We start from the raw sequence: 16,506 nt of genomic DNA, 5'->3' as shown, positions 1-16,506 counted from the left end.
CTTGCTATTTTTTTTATTTGTCTGACTAACTTCCTGGAAGGCGTCTGGAATAAGGTAAAGAAGTTCTTCCCTACCAAGTTATTTATTTCCTCGTTATAAACTTTGGATTTTAAATATCCAAAAGTTATTTTTCAGCAAATTTTCTGTTTTTTTTTAATTTTTAAGATAGTTCGTTGATTAAAGTTATGTATTTTTTGTGGACCCTTTATTTATTATTCATTAATTTAAGATGAATATTTGCTATGAATTATTTGTCGCCATAAAAAAAAAACACTGAAATGTTAACATTTTACCAATTTAGATTAAATAATAATGTTATTAATTATTAAAATTAAGTCACATTTGAATTTTTTTACTTCGACATCTCGTAATTCACATAATTTCAGAATTTAAATTCAAAATTTTACCAGAAAAATCATTTTGCCGAAAATTGAAAGTGTACCACAAAATATAGTTTTTCATCCTCTTTTCAAATGCAAAATCTATTAAAAAAAAAGAATGTGTGTGTATAGTCCGTCCGCTATAACTTTTCCCATGCGGTACGATTCATTTTCAATCAAATTAAGTCAAAACACAAATTGAAACGAACGTCGATGTGTATATACATTTTGTATACTGTATACTATATACTACACACATCGGCGTACGTTTCACTTTCTGTTTTGACTTAATTTGATTGAAAATGAATCGTACCGCATGGGAAAAGTTATAGCGGACGGACTATACTTTGTACGCACGTAAGAAATTATACTTCTATTATATGATTTCAACGAAGTAGATATACCTACTTTTATTTGTATTTTATTTAAATATTAGGTTATACTTACGCCCGGTTTCATAATCAAGTTAAAGTGAACATTAACTAAAGTTCATTTTAATGTGTATTAACAATTCCATTGAAAAAGGTACCAATTTAAAATTTAAAGTCCAGTTTAACTTATTAAGAAACCCAGCGTAATTTTAATACTTACCACTTACAAAAATTTTTTATTAAAACAATACCAAAAATTAAAAAAAGGAATATGAATTGTCCGGATTTGAACGCGGGACCTCTCGATCTGTAGCCAAATGCTCCACCAATACGCTACCACGTCTCTGTGTACATCACTTCTCGGACATAATTACAATCACGATGACAAATTAATCAAGTGAAGTATAAAAATGAAAATGTTTTAATAATACTTATCGTCTTACTCTCCCGAGCAAGGCAAATCAAAAGACACAAAAATTATAATAAATATATTTACTAAAAACACTAATATATTTTTTCCACAACTTTAATGCACTGATACATACAAAACTTGAAAGATTTAGCAAAGAATATAGACGGAGACTAAATATATTCTTTGGATTTAGCAACGAACTCCATACTGTCTGTGTGCGCATGCGCCCAGGATTATAAAAATTCAGCCCCAATCGCGCCTAAAGAAGTATAACTTCAAAAATTTAATATAAAGAGTATTTTTTGGGTCGGAATATTTTTCCAATATTTTTTAATTCGGCCCTGGATTTTTTATAATTGTAAATAAATTAATTGATTGGACACTTTAAAGAATATTCGGTGTTAAATATAAAATAAATATACAGTGTATTTAACAAGTTGTAAGTCGTATTTAAATTTTTTTCTACTTCGAGCTCTCGCAATTCGTATAATTTCTGAATTCAAATTCAAAATTTGACCAGAGAAATCATTTGCCGAGAATTCAAAGTATACCACTAAATTTAGTTTTTCTATCCTCTATTCAAATGCAAAATCTATTTAAAACAAATTTAATGTACAGGGTGTTTTTTTTGGGTCGGAAAATTTTCCAATATTTTTTAATCCGGACCTGGATTTTTTACAATTGTAAATAAATTAATTGATTGTAAACCTTGAAGAATATTTGCGTGTCAAATATCAAATAAATATACGGTTCGGTTAAAAAGTTATGAACCAAATAAGAAAATTGCAAAATAGATAAAACACCCAGTATCTTTGTTATTATTTAAGTAAGACCCATTAAGTATGGTATTTTTGCGACCCCCTAAGTGTCCTCTTTCAACAGTTAGGGAATGTTACTTTCCCAATGAAACACCCTGTATGAGTAAAATGAAATAAGGGAAGACAGCTTGAGATTAAATTCTATTCGGGGCCACCACCATTGGCTGGCCATGGTTTCTGAATCCAAATTAAAATTAAGAGGTTTAAACAAAATAATAAAGTAGTAGTGATACGTGATACTGGAAGATGAGTGGGTATGCATTAGTAATGAATATCTGAAAAATGCTACAAAGACTTAGAGAAATTATCGTGGCATGCCGAGTATTGTCTCGTTTAAATAAAAATAACTTAAACCTGGTATAAGGCGACAGATATATCAAAATCAAACGTCAGCATAAGAAACTAATTGTTTCTGGATCCAGTGTCCCAATTTTCTGTTATGTAGCAGCCAATATATTTCAATTCTCCTATCGCTTTAGCTTTTCACCAAGCATTTTGAAGTATTCAAGCACTCCTGTTGATCCCAACCACATGTATACTCCAGTGGCGGATCCAGAAATTTTGTTTGGGGGGTCATGGGTCTTGAGGGTGATTTAATTACCTATCTCTGATGCAAGGTGACTTAGTCTTACCAACCTTAGGATACGTGGGTTTACAATTATGGGGGGGTCATGATCCCATGACACCCCCCTGTATCCGCCAGTGGTATACTCCGTTTTTTGCTCTCCTACACTAATACGATATCATCCGCAGAGAAGAGCAATAACCAAGGAGACCCCTGCCGTACCATCTCTGCCAATACATCTAGAACAATATTATTACCCTTCATTCGCTTAGATTCAACAGAGATCTACATCAAATTCTCGTAGATTTCCAGCAAACAGACTATGGCTGGCAATGATAGAAATGGGAATACCAAGAAAATTAGTGGAGCCAACTTAAATGTGCGTAATACTCTTATGCACAAGTAAAGATAGGAAAAAGAACATCGATGACATTTGAGGGGTATAGAATCAAAACTCGCTTTCTCCAAAATTTTCGTTTGTCACAAATCGCTTAAAACTTGTAAAAAACAAGCCATTACAGTTATCAGAAGGATTTAAGTTTCATATTATCGAATTTAACCATAGAAATTGATATTACATAATGAGTGAAATCCAACTTTCGTCAAAAATTAAACAACTGGCCTTTTTGTTTGGAGAAAGCGAGGTTTGAAGCAAGGTTTTAGAGAAAGCCAGTTTTGAAACAATCTCGTTAGGAGAAAGCAAGTTTTGAAACAATTCCCTTTCTTTGGAGATGGAATTTTACAACTTTTTTTGGCCGACTTTAATAGAATAAAAGTAATTAGCTTGATAGTGGTACATCAAATCTTATCGGTTCCAATGACGGTATAGTTCTTGGAAGATCATGCCTAAAATCCGTAATTTTCTCAACTTACAGGTGTTTTTTCTTCTTTGTTTTTGCCCATTCATTTTGCATCAGTGTTCTTTCCCTTGCCTTTTTTACCAGGTCATAAAGGAGTCACTTGAACATCCATTATGAATAGAAGAAAATATTACTGTAATACTACTTATTTTAAAAGAAAAAACTATGCAAATAGTTAGTATTAAAAGTTAATAGCTAATACAGTAGAACCCTGCAAATCCGAATTAATTGGGGGGACAGCCTGTTCGGATTCCGAAAAGTTCGGATTATCCGAAAGTTAGCCTAAGAAGCTAAGGAAGATGATTTTTAAAAGATATGGTCTGCCACCGATCCCTTTATGAAACTTTATCCGCACGTTTATGCATCCAATATTCTAAAGCTGAAAAATATTTAGATCACTGAAATATTAAATCACTAACGCCAGTAGTTTTGTTTCGTCACGGGACATGGGAATTCGGCCATGTAAATGATTCATTTAATTTGTAATCTGGATATTGATTACACTATGTTTCTCATGTTTCTTATATCTTTTTCAATGTTTTCGTTCATAGTATACCATGGGAAATGCGTATTATGCACATTCATTTATTGATTGTGTTTAAGTTTTTATAGGTATGTACTTACTATGTGTATTTATTTTTAATAAATTTCATATGTCCAAATTCCTATTAATTTTACATTGTTAAATTTTCTGGTTCTCTGTACATTATAATAAACATTTTCCGTAGTCATACAACTCCAAAGAAAAAAAAATAAACATGCTTTTAAATTTTTATTTTGAATTTTTAGAATTTTTTTCACTTTCCGTTGGTTCGGATTTGCGGGGTTCGGATTTGCGGGGTTCTACTGTAAAACTAGTAAACAAACACTGAAGTTGCATTAGACAAATAGAGTGATTAAATCTGTGTGAGTCCCCTCCACTCACTTTACACGGCTCCTATTGGTCGGTTGGAGAAAGACGGATTTCACGCAGAACTGTCATAGGAGAAAGACGGGTTTGATTCAAAAGTCTACTTTTAACATTGAAGTTATATTGGATAAAGCTAATTTTGAGTCAAACTAGTTCTGGATTCGTGTAGGGTTCGACAAACAGATTCAGAAAATATAAAAACTGAATTTCGGCCACGGATGGAGAAAGCGAGTTTTGATTCTATACCCTTCATTTAGTATAACAACAGGGCTTAGACAATGAGACCCATTATCACCGTTGATATTCAATTTGATCTTAGGATATGCAATAAGTAAAATGTCATCTGATCTAACAGGGGGATTCGTGGATAGCGGATCAAAACTATTGTTGGCCTTTGCTGAGGATCTAGATGCAGTCGCTCATTCTACAAGGGACATGAGAGAGGTGTTTTCAGAACTCGATGAGAAACAGATAGTCTGGACCTTCGGATAAATGAAGAGAAGACGAAATACATGCTAGTAACCATAAATAACATATCTTCGAGGACATCACAGCGTCGAACTCTTTCACCACGGGAAGTGACCATCGACTCTTAAGAGCACGAATATGCATTGACAAGAAAAGAGAAAGAAATAGAAGATTTAAGAAACAACCAATAATAGACCAACAAAAATTAAAAGAAAATGGCGAAGCATTCAGAGAAATCATTAAGAAAATCCTAATATTAAATGATACAACAGACATTAATGCGATTAACACTACATTAAAGAATAACCTTATACAAGCAGGAATAATTGCTAAGAAAACAAAACAAAGAGACAACAAAATAAGCAGAGAAACGAGAAAACTTACGGAAAAAAGACAACAACTTCTAGCAACAAACAGTAGATACAGCACAGAATATAAAGAATTAAACAAAACTATTAAAAGGAAGGTACCGAAGATATCAGAAAATATAATGAAACAGAAGTAGAGAAAGTAATAGAAAGGTATCGCGGAGTAAAATGTCTAAACCCATCACTAGGAAAAAACGTCATAATATCACTTAAAAACAAAAATGGAGAGGAGCAAAGCGACTCAAGAAAAATAACAAATATAGTAGAATCTTTCTATAGCGAATTATATGATACAAAAAGGAGCCTGATAATAACTCAAAAGAAAATCTAAAAAGAAGAATTACAAATGTCAACTCTCAAATTCTACCCGATATGAAATCGAAACCGCCATGAAATCTCAAATGAAAAGTAACAAAGCTGCCGGTCCAGATGGTATCCTTGCTTAAATGCTTAAGGAAGGTAACCAAGCTATTATAGAGGAGCTAAAACTCCTATTTAATCTATGTCTACACAAGGCAGAAATACCTCACGACTGGAATGAGAGTATTACAATACTGCTATTCAAAAAAGGAGACAAAAGAGACTTAAAAAACTACAGACCTATCTCACTACTCTCACAAATGTACAAACTCTTTATTAGAATTATTACCAATAGACTAACAAATAAAATGGACAGTTATCAGCCAGTTGAACAAGCAGGTTTCAGAAAAGGGTTTAGTACCATAGATCATCTCCTCACTGAAAATATTGATAGAGAAGGCAAACTAATACAACCTAGATTTATGTTTAGCCTTTGTAGACTATGAATGATAGTGTCGAGATATGGGCGATACAAAAAGCTCTAAATAACCGCAGAATAGACTCCAGGTACAGGCAACTCTTGCATAATATCTATAAAACAGCAACTATGACAGTCGAATGGGAAAATAAAACAAACAAAACTAATCCCATAGAAATACGTAGAGGCGTAAGACAAGGAGATGTAATATCCCCAAAACTCTTCACCTTAGCTCTGGAAGACGTCTTTAAAGAACTGGAATGGGAAGACATGGGTATCAACATAAACGGGAAGAATCTCAATCACCTCAGATATTGCGATGATGTTGTCCTTATTACAACCAACCAAGAAGAACTAGCCACAATGCTGACTCAGCTAGCACACGCATCGGAGAAGGTAGAATTAAAAATGAACATGAGTAAAACCAAAATCATGACAAATACAAACGACAGAATAAATGTACATATAAATAATGTCAATATTGAGGTTGTTGACGAATATATATACCTGGGTCAAATAATCAAAGCTAATAAAGAGAACCAAACAATTGAAGTACAGAGAAGAATCCGATTGGCGTGGGCAGCATTTGGAAAGTTCAGATGGATACTAAAAAGCACAAAGATACAACAGTACCTAAAAACCCGTGTATTTGACCAGTGAATCCTTCCTGTTCTGACGTATGGCTCAGAAACATGGACATTAACAAAGGCCAACATAAACAAAATTAAAATAACTTAGAGAAAAATGGAAAGATCCATGTTAGGGATAAAACTACAAGACAAAAAATCAAACAAATGGATAAGAGAGAAAACAAAAGTAAAAAATGAAACTGAACATATAACAGGGTTAAAATGGAGATTTGCGGGCCACAGGAAGATAAAAGATGGAATGCTGAAATACAAAACTGGAGACCGTGGACAGGAAGAAGAGGAAGAGGAAGATCTCAGATGCGATGGAAGGACGATATTGTAAAAACTGCAGGAACTAACTGGAAAAACGAAGCCAAGGACAGACGGAAATGGAAAGATTTGGAGAAGGACTATGTCCAAAGTTAGATAGAAATGGACTAAAAGAGGAAGAACCATAAATCCAAAACCAAGAGTTAGGGAGCATATTATAACTATTAATGACCACAACGTCGAAGTAGTAAAAGAGTTTAAATATCGATGTCGAGATGAAATCTTTATTGTACTCAAATATTGTATGTCCTCTTAGAACGGTTTGCTAGTTACTAAAGTAGCATTAAAGACATGTCCATTAACAACACCATAAACTTAGAGAACAAATGTTGTATGTCCAATAATACAATAATTGTCACACAAAATGCTATTCACAAAATTCAAACTAAACGACTCTTTTATTGTATGTCCAAAGATACAATATTTTGTCCATATTATTGGAGGTCGTCAACCTATAGTATGTGTTGCACGCGTCTGCGTATGTACTACTTGTACTACTAATACTATTTTAAACTTGAATTTATGATATTTTCACAATTGCAGTATGGAAATAATATATTATATGTCCATGTTTTATTTCACATTTATTGTATGTCCATACAGGGGGCTACTTTTAGCTTGTTTATTGTGATTAACATTTAACTCTAACAGAAATAGAACTGAGTAAGATATAAAAGAAAGGTGTAACACGAACTTAACTGTAATTTAATTACTTTTAAAGTATGTACGGTTTGTCACGGATAACACAAACTTTTAAATTGATTTTACCGAAAACATCAATTTTGGACATACAATATTTTTCCTCTTAACCATCGATATATGGGGGCGGTAATCAAAAGAGGTGTCAGCAAGGATATAAATCAAGCGAAATTAGGCAAAATTAAGACTGTTCATGTCAATTATTCACCCAGTTGTTAAGTGAAAAATGGACTCTAGACCAGCGGGAAATAAATAAGCTGCTGGTATTTGCAATAAAGGTTCTCAAAATGATATTTGGTCCTTAAAGATATAAATTGACAGGAGAGTGGAGAAGACGCCGTAATGATGAGTTGGTGACTCTGTATGGTACTGAAAACGTCGTCTGACATATAAAAGCTAATCGAATACGATAGCGGGTCATGTGGTAAGATCACTGATCTTACCACATGAGTGGTAAGATCATTACCACAAAGTGGTAAGATCATTACCACAAAGTGGTACAGACAAAGTGTAAACACATTGTTTTTTGAGAGGCCAGACGGTAGAAGATCAGTGAGCCGTCCTAGAAAAAGATTGAAGGATGGTGTTGAAGCTGATTTTTCTAGAGTGGGTGTACAACAATGGGACATGGAAACGCAAGATCCCGGAGTTGTAAAGCCAGTCAAGAATAAGAAGAACCAATTTTAAACTAAAATAAAACTAGCTTAAAACTACAAACAAAAATTGTATTAAAATAGGATATGTTAATACATATCCTAACTTATGAACAGAATAGAGCTCTCTTAATCTTTTGTTCGCAGTTTGTCTTTTCGACTCTTTCTAAAGATGGTAGAGGACATAAAGCTTTATACATTCGCATCTTTTAGAATTCGCCACGCCCCATTAATATCTTTTATTGATTCGTTTACTGCACTAATAAATTCAATGCACCTAATACATACATAATTAATAGACTAAATAATTGAATTATCTACGCTACTTTTTAGTTGAGCGTTTCTCTCCAATTCTGACGGTCTATTTGCGCGATGACCAATAATTAATTCAATAGAGAGTAGGTTAATTAGTGATCTGACTTGATGCGATGTTAATCGATGCAATCACCCTATAATTGGATAACAGTTGTATCGCCTCCGCTTGTTCCTTTTGTCAGCCTCAATAATTATCATCCGTTATTGACTTATCATTTAAAATATACATGTATCTCGAAGTACATGCCGTCCATTAGTAAGATACAAGCACCAATGCGCTGGCTGACAGAACATTTTTGGAAATAGCGATCCTAACACAGGGTTATTAATTGAGAATGTCCAATTGTAACGGGATTTAATTCGATATTCATCATTATCAGTAGCTCGACAACCCTTTTTGGGTCCTGGCTTGTTCTAGGATTTTCCGCCATTCTGTTCTGTTCCTTGCTTTGTTTTTACAGTTGGTAATCTTAAGTGTTTTCAGATCTTGTTCCACTTGTTCCATGTATCTAAGTTTGGGTCATTTAGGTTAGTCGTTTAGGTAACATAATATTAAATACCATTTGGTACATTACAACGTAAGTGGAACACAGGTATTCAGTTACTGTGAACCAGAGAATCTCGCTGATTAAGCATAAAACATATTATGATATTGTATTTACAAACTGAATTGAAAGTGAAGATATAAATTTAAACAGACACACATCTATAAAAAAAGGTTATACGAAATAATACAAGATTATTAATTCTAATTGAATCAGTCAGATATCGTCATCAGCTGAATACACTTTATTGTATTATTTAACTAACCAATGAAGAAGAGATGAGTAATTAAGTGTATATTTGCTATTCAACCCTAAACTAAGTGTAAAACACCCCAACAACCATCATACAATCTCTGAGTTGTAGATTCTAGAGCTGAAAATATTAAGATTCACAAATCACTTAAATAAAATGTAGCTCCTTACTTAGGTGCAGAGTGTTACATTTAGAAATTTAAAAATTATGTATCTCCAGTACTATTTACATATCCAAAACTATTGACATATACTAAAACTATGTTACATACTTGGTAGAAAGGGTAGGTACTGTACGCCCTGCTAAATTATGATAAATCAACATTTCTAAATATTACCAAAGGAGTACAACAGGGAACAGGGAATGGTTGTAAAGGAGGAATTATTCTTATTTTATTGCAATTTTTATATTTTCCAATATTTTCTATGTAAGGAATACGTTTCATTCGTAGTGACAAAAGTATTAATTTTCGAGATATTTGAAGTTAAAAATGAAGCGGCACAATACATTAATCAACATCACTGTTCTCTTCTTCAAGTATCTCGAAAACTAATGACTTTATCGATATACGAATAAAGAGTATACTATCTACATAAAAAGTATTGGAGAATCGAATAATTGTGCTAAAATAGCAACTCGGCCAGTGGCGTAGTATTTGGGAAGGGTCAACCATTCACTGTTCCCTATCGTACTCCTCTGATTGATGCCAGAAACTTATATTTATCATAATTTATTAGGGTTTACAGTACCTACACTTTCTGTCCAGTATTACAAGGATATGTCAAATAGTTTTAAAGTACTGTATACAAATTTTTTTCAATTTTTAAATAAAACACCCTGTAACTAAGTAAGGAACCACATTTTATTTAGGTGATTTGAAAATCTTAATATTTTCACCTCTATAATCTACAACTCAGAGATTAGTCGTTTCTAATGTATCACCCTGTATATGGAGAAATATCTAAGAGAATGCGGGATAATATTATTGTTATGGATGTATTGACAGAGGGGTTAAGGGAGGGGGAGGATGTATTGATAGGGGATTTAAAGGAGGGGAGCTGGAAGGTTGGAAAATGGATATTTAAGATGGAGGATTTAAGGTTTGCAGATCGAAAACGAAGTATACGTGCACAGATAAACAGGGAGAAGTGGTAAAATAAATAATTCCTAGCTGAGCGCTTTCGGCTTATAAAGCCATCTTCAGAGCTATGGTCAAAAAGTTCAAAATGCCACTATGAAGAGAGATGGATCCCATGTACGATATAAAAATACTTATATTTCTTATGCAGTTTTTTAATCATGGAAAAAACCTTGTCTGTCTGCTAAAAAATGCTCAATTTTGCTGTTGGTTTTGGTAGCCGGAAAAGTTAAAAACATCAAATACGAGCATAAAGGACTTTCACACAAAACATTACATGATATATAACGAATATTTGATCATGGTAAGGTTAGAAACCCTACCATTTGAAGTGTACGGTGTCAGCATGCAGAATGGTGGCATGAAGGATTTTAATGACAGCCGACACAGACAGGGTGTGCTCGTTAAGGTGCTTTAACGTTAAGGTTAAGGTGCGTTACTTGACTCAAGTAACGCGTCATTTCTTTTTTATTCTTTGTGTATGCAGAATATAGAAATTGATGCAATTTTGATTGTTGTCAAGGTCGTTCTAACAATTGGCACTTTGTAAAATTATCAACATTTTGATTTACAAAACATTATATGTCATTATTGAAGTTTCTGTTACTGCTTTTGTTCAATTCTAGTCCAGAAAACATATTTATCCCCTCTTTTGTACATTTAATATGTGTTTGAACTATGTACTAATATGTACTAAAAACATTTGAACTGCAAATACTTAAATTTATATACATATTTTTTAAATTCTCGGAGGGGCCATGGCCCCCATGACCCCCTGCCTGGATCCGCCCTTGGCGCTGTTTTTGGTATCACCGTCGTCAGTGCAGATGCCTGCCCCTCCTCTGAATCAACACAAAACCAAATTGCCTATTTAAAGGAAATTTCAAAGATAGATTGAAATCCCTCTGAGATCGCATGCCTTGCCTCTGAATCGGAATAAAACATATATGGCCTTTCACTTCTATCTTTACTCAGATTGTGAGTATTAAGAACCATTTCTTGTATCTTTTCCTGCTGGAGGAAAACGGGATTTGATTGAATATTGTAGAATCCTTTCCGTTTTCTATTTCGTCGTCTCTTTGCCTTGTAAATGGTAGAAGGCAGAGATGCAGGATGTTAACAAAGAATGTTTCTAATAAGAAAGGTTTCTAGATTTAAATTATTGTATATTATTATTTTTAATAATGTAGGTATTCTGTATCTGAGACCTTACTATTTTCTATTTTTTTTTAATAATTACTATTACAATGAAAGCACATATCCACTTCTTAATCCAACCAATGTATACCCTGTTTAAAGAATTTTTGTGGTTATTGCTCGAACAATTATTTTAGGGCATTTTTTACTTTTTCGTCCGACTGAAAACTATTACATTTTAACGCCTTTTTTAGTGGGCCAAAGACTTGAAAATCACAAGGCGATAAATGGGCACTATGGGGTGGATGCTCTAATCTCTTAAATATCTTTCGTTATAGTTTCTTAGCTACTATAGCAAGGGTCTAGGACGTTTCATCGCCGCCAGTTGCCAGTTCATCGCCGGCCGATTCATTGCCAGTTAATTAGTCGCTAACTGATTTATTTCCGAATTTCCGACCAATTTTCTACAGTTAAATTTATTATTTATTTTTAATATTAATTAGGAATTCTAGGAAATGACCTAACCTAAAGTAACCTGACACTACATAAATTTTAACATATATATTTCTACAGAGGACATTTAACACTACAAATTTAATACTATTTAATACAAAAATTTAGGGGAAGTAGAAATAGAACAGTAAATTAATATAATAATATTTTTTATCTTTTTAATTGTCATAAGTTTTGAACTGAATTTAACGTCGTGTCATATCATCTCCCATAATACAAAATCAACTGATTAACTGGCGATGAAACAGACGGCGATGAAATGGACTGACGATGAACTGGCGGCGATGAACCGGCGGCGATGACCGGCGGCAATGAACCGGCGGCGATGACCGGCGGCGATGAAACCAGTGGCGTAACTAACGCCAATGCAATCAATGCGGTGCATTGGGGCGCAGGCCTTAGGGGGGCGCAAAAAACTGATATTCTAAAAAAAACCATACAGAGATCCGATGTTAATCTAGATGATGCAAAGAATCTCCTTCAGAAGTGTTTAAAGACTGTAAGCGAACTGCGAGGAGAATTCGACGATGTCCTGGATCAAGCCAGAAAGTTAGCTGCGAAGTGGAATATTGATTCCTCAATGACCTCCAAACGCAAAAGAAAAGTAAAAACTTTTTTGACGAACTCTCTAGTGACCATGAGTTTAGTGATCCTGCACATGGCTTTAAAGTTAAGGTATTTTTGAGAGCTGTTGATATTCTTATTTCACAGTTAAACGAAAGGTTTAAATCTATGGTATGTATAACTGACACGTTCAGTTTTTTAAACCCAGATAATTTATTACATTTTTCTGACGAACGACTTGTAAAGTCAGCCTCTGAGTTTTGTAAAAAATATGAATCTGATGTGACTCATGCTTTGACCAATGAAGTAATTTGCTTTAGAAATGTAGTCAAAGACTATATCAAAAGTAATAAAATAAGCAAAATCAGCCACTTGGTTGATTATCTATTGATTAGGAATAAATTTATTGCATCAAATGTCCCAAACGTAAGTACAGAATTAACAATGTTTCTTACATTACCCGTAACTGTTGCAAGTAGTGAAAGATCTTTTTCTAAACTAAAAATAATAAAGAACTACTTAAGGAACTCTATGTCCAATACTAGACTGTGTGATCTTAATGTAATTAGCATTGAACATGAAAGAGCTCGGTCTTTAGATGTAGAAAAGTTAGCAAGACTGTTCCTAGAAACAAAGAGCCGCAGGGGCTTTGTCAGGGAATAGGAATTAAGGTACAGTGTTGTTTCTATGAGCTGTAGTTAGGTTTGACTGTAAGAATGCATCATCTAGTAAAATTAATCAAAGTTTGACAAACGGAACATAAACATTATATTGTTGCTTGCGATATCATGTATACTATACTTTATAGGGCACTGAATAAATAAAAAATGTTGAGTAAAGTAAGTAGTGTATATTTTATCGTACTAAAAAGTACATTAATTAATTGTAAGTATATAATGTGATCCTTACTTCAGCTATATTATTGGTATTTGGAAATGTTCAGTAACTTAAGGGCTATCCTAGTGTAAAAGTACGAAATTCATATAACATAGGGGAGAGTTGGATAAAACGGGATAGTCGGATAAAACGGGATACCTAGCCTAGAGACCCAACTAGTGCTGTTATCAATCGGACAACGACGAAAACTTGTTCTCAGTCGTCATTTTAACATTCTCAGTTCGTTTTACCTCGATGCCATTATTTGATGAAAAGTTGTTGTGTTTAGAATTGTTTGACTCTATTTTTTTGGTACTTTGTACTTTTAAGTGCGTTGTTTTCCACATTATATTGCCAACATATCTAAACATATAATTCCGGTGACTATTACATTTAATTAAGCACTCATTAACAAATATTCTCATGTGTAGTCTATCTAATTTTACTTTCACGTTTAGGCAGGAGCCATTTTTGTTTTGAAAAATGTCTGAGTTGGACAAAACGGGACACTTATAAGTTGGATAAAATGGGATACAGATTTTTATGTCCCGTTTTTTCCAACTATTTATTTGTCGGCATATTAATTTTTTAAATAGCGATAAAGCGTGTTCTCATACTGCAGAAAAGAACAACATATTTTTATGTGACTTTTGTTCTGATATACGTACCTAGTCCTAAATAAAAGGTCTTATTTCCCAGTTTGCAATAAAACATAAAAAGGCCTATTTTTAAGTTTCTAATTACTGAAGATATTGTTTTTTCAAAGGTAAATTTTGCTTTGCAGTCTTATATCTACTTAAATATACTTTTTAGATAATTTTAGCCAAAAAATTAAATATTGTGAACCTATCCCGTTTTATCCAACCGTGGTATGCTAAAACGGGATGTGCAGGACTTTAATAAATATTTTTTTACTATTTTCCAGTCATTAAAAATAGCTAAAAATATGTTTTTTGTGTGCTTCAATAAATGTTATACCCACAAAAAATAATAATGTGATAATTTCTTTAACATTTTTTCCGTAATAAAAATAAACAAGAATGGTATCCCGTTTTGTCCAACTCTCCCCTACTTCATATTGGTTCAGTTGGTAATTCATATTGGTAAAGTTCTTTTTATTTTAGAAATTAAAAAAAAGTATGTGAATTTCGTACTTTTACACTAGGATAGCCTCTTAATTTTACTTTCAATTAATTTTTTGAATAATAACTTTTCAATAATTAACTTTAAAATTACTGTTATATTTCTTTGCATAATCTTTCTCTGGAGAAATGTCGTCGGTAGTTTCGTTGGAGGTTAAGGGGGTGGGGTGGGAGGTGGAGAATAAGTCTGGGAATAGGGGCGCACGAGGAATACTTTCATTGGAACGCAGGTCAGACTAGTTACGCCACTGGATGAAACGTCCCATTCCGTCTAGCAACATAATACTCATTGTCGTGCAGAAGAAAGACAATATAATTTTCAAAAGTAAAGCCAAACTGGAATTATACTATTTTAAAAATGTTATTGAAGTATTTAGTCGGTTATTTATACAGCCAGTATTAGCAAACAAAGCTGCTTTAATAAGTTTTTAATGGACCTTCTATTTTGATTACATATTATACAACTATCACTAATTCAGTCTACGCATTCAATCATGAAATGTTTCAAGAAAAACTAATATATTCATTGCTTAAATAAATGCTTTATTGGCATACAATCTTTATTATTGCTTGGACAAAATAATTATCGCCACAAAGGTATTCAAAAAATGTTTACCAGTATTCCTGCTAATCGGTAACTAAACTCCCAATCTGAATGAACCCTCCAAAACCAACCACGAGTTGAGATTTACGATCCCGTCATCAGTGCATAAATCAAGAAGTGACCTTTCATGTTCACGGTTATTTGTATCAGTTTATGATCCATTTTAAAATTATTTTAAAAAGTGGGAAAGAACAAAGCTACCAATTTTTTTGAGAACAATAACTCAATCAATGTGATTATTTAAAAGCACGATAAATCTCTTTATGTTTTGTATCCACGTGATCAATAAACACTTTACATAATTTTTTTAATTACAACAGTATCATTTTACAAACGGATGCCAGGTTTTGCCTGCTTTTAAATCCCTTTGAAGAGTAGTAGGAAACATAATATTTTTTATTTTTTATTCTTTTATTGGGCTCTATTAGAGGGTTATTTTACCAACGTCCTTAAGGATAAGGTGTTATAATATTAGGGCACGGTTTAGCGATGTTAAAAATAACTGTAGGTATAAAGCATATACAGCCACAGGTAGATATATTTATACTTTTCGACTGGATTAAATACCTACTTCATCCGACGCGTGACGAGGCAAATAAAATTCGTTGATGGCAAACTTTTCAGCACTTTTTATTCAGTGTGAGAACTACAATATAGTTTAAAATTTCATTAGGAATGTAATCGAATTTTAAATATTTAGGAGCTTCTCCCAGTGGAGGTGGCATTTTCAGTCTCGTGAGAATATGCTTGTTGCCGAATCGAGAAATTGTCACTGTGTCAGCATTTGGTACACAGATTGCAACTTTAGATTTGATTTCTTGGAAATGCTTTTAGATAAGAATGTTTTTGAAGATTTTTATTTTACGAATAAAGTGAATTCAACGTCACGTACAAGTGATACCAGCTTGTTTTTTAAACAGTCCCTTATACTTATTCGGAAATTGTATGGAATTTTTTTAATTTAAAAATAAATCGTCTTAATAATAAAATAAAGGATATTCAACAAAAACGCGAATTAATCGCATTGTATTTGCTTCTATGAGTCCTGAATATTATTCTTTTTAATATAATTTTTGAATATAAATTGGAAACGCATTTATGTTGTACCTATCTTAAAAATATGATTAACCCAGCAAAAACTCTTTTGCCCCATTTTTAAATTTCCTCAAGCACCCAGT

Source organism: Diabrotica virgifera, chromosome 10, assembly GCF_917563875.1.
Source record: "Diabrotica virgifera virgifera chromosome 10, PGI_DIABVI_V3a".
In the NCBI taxonomy this organism is placed as follows: domain Eukaryota; kingdom Metazoa; phylum Arthropoda; class Insecta; order Coleoptera; family Chrysomelidae; genus Diabrotica; species Diabrotica virgifera.
The sequence above is the reverse complement of the archived record's forward strand: the minus strand, read 5'-3'. Positions refer to the sequence as shown.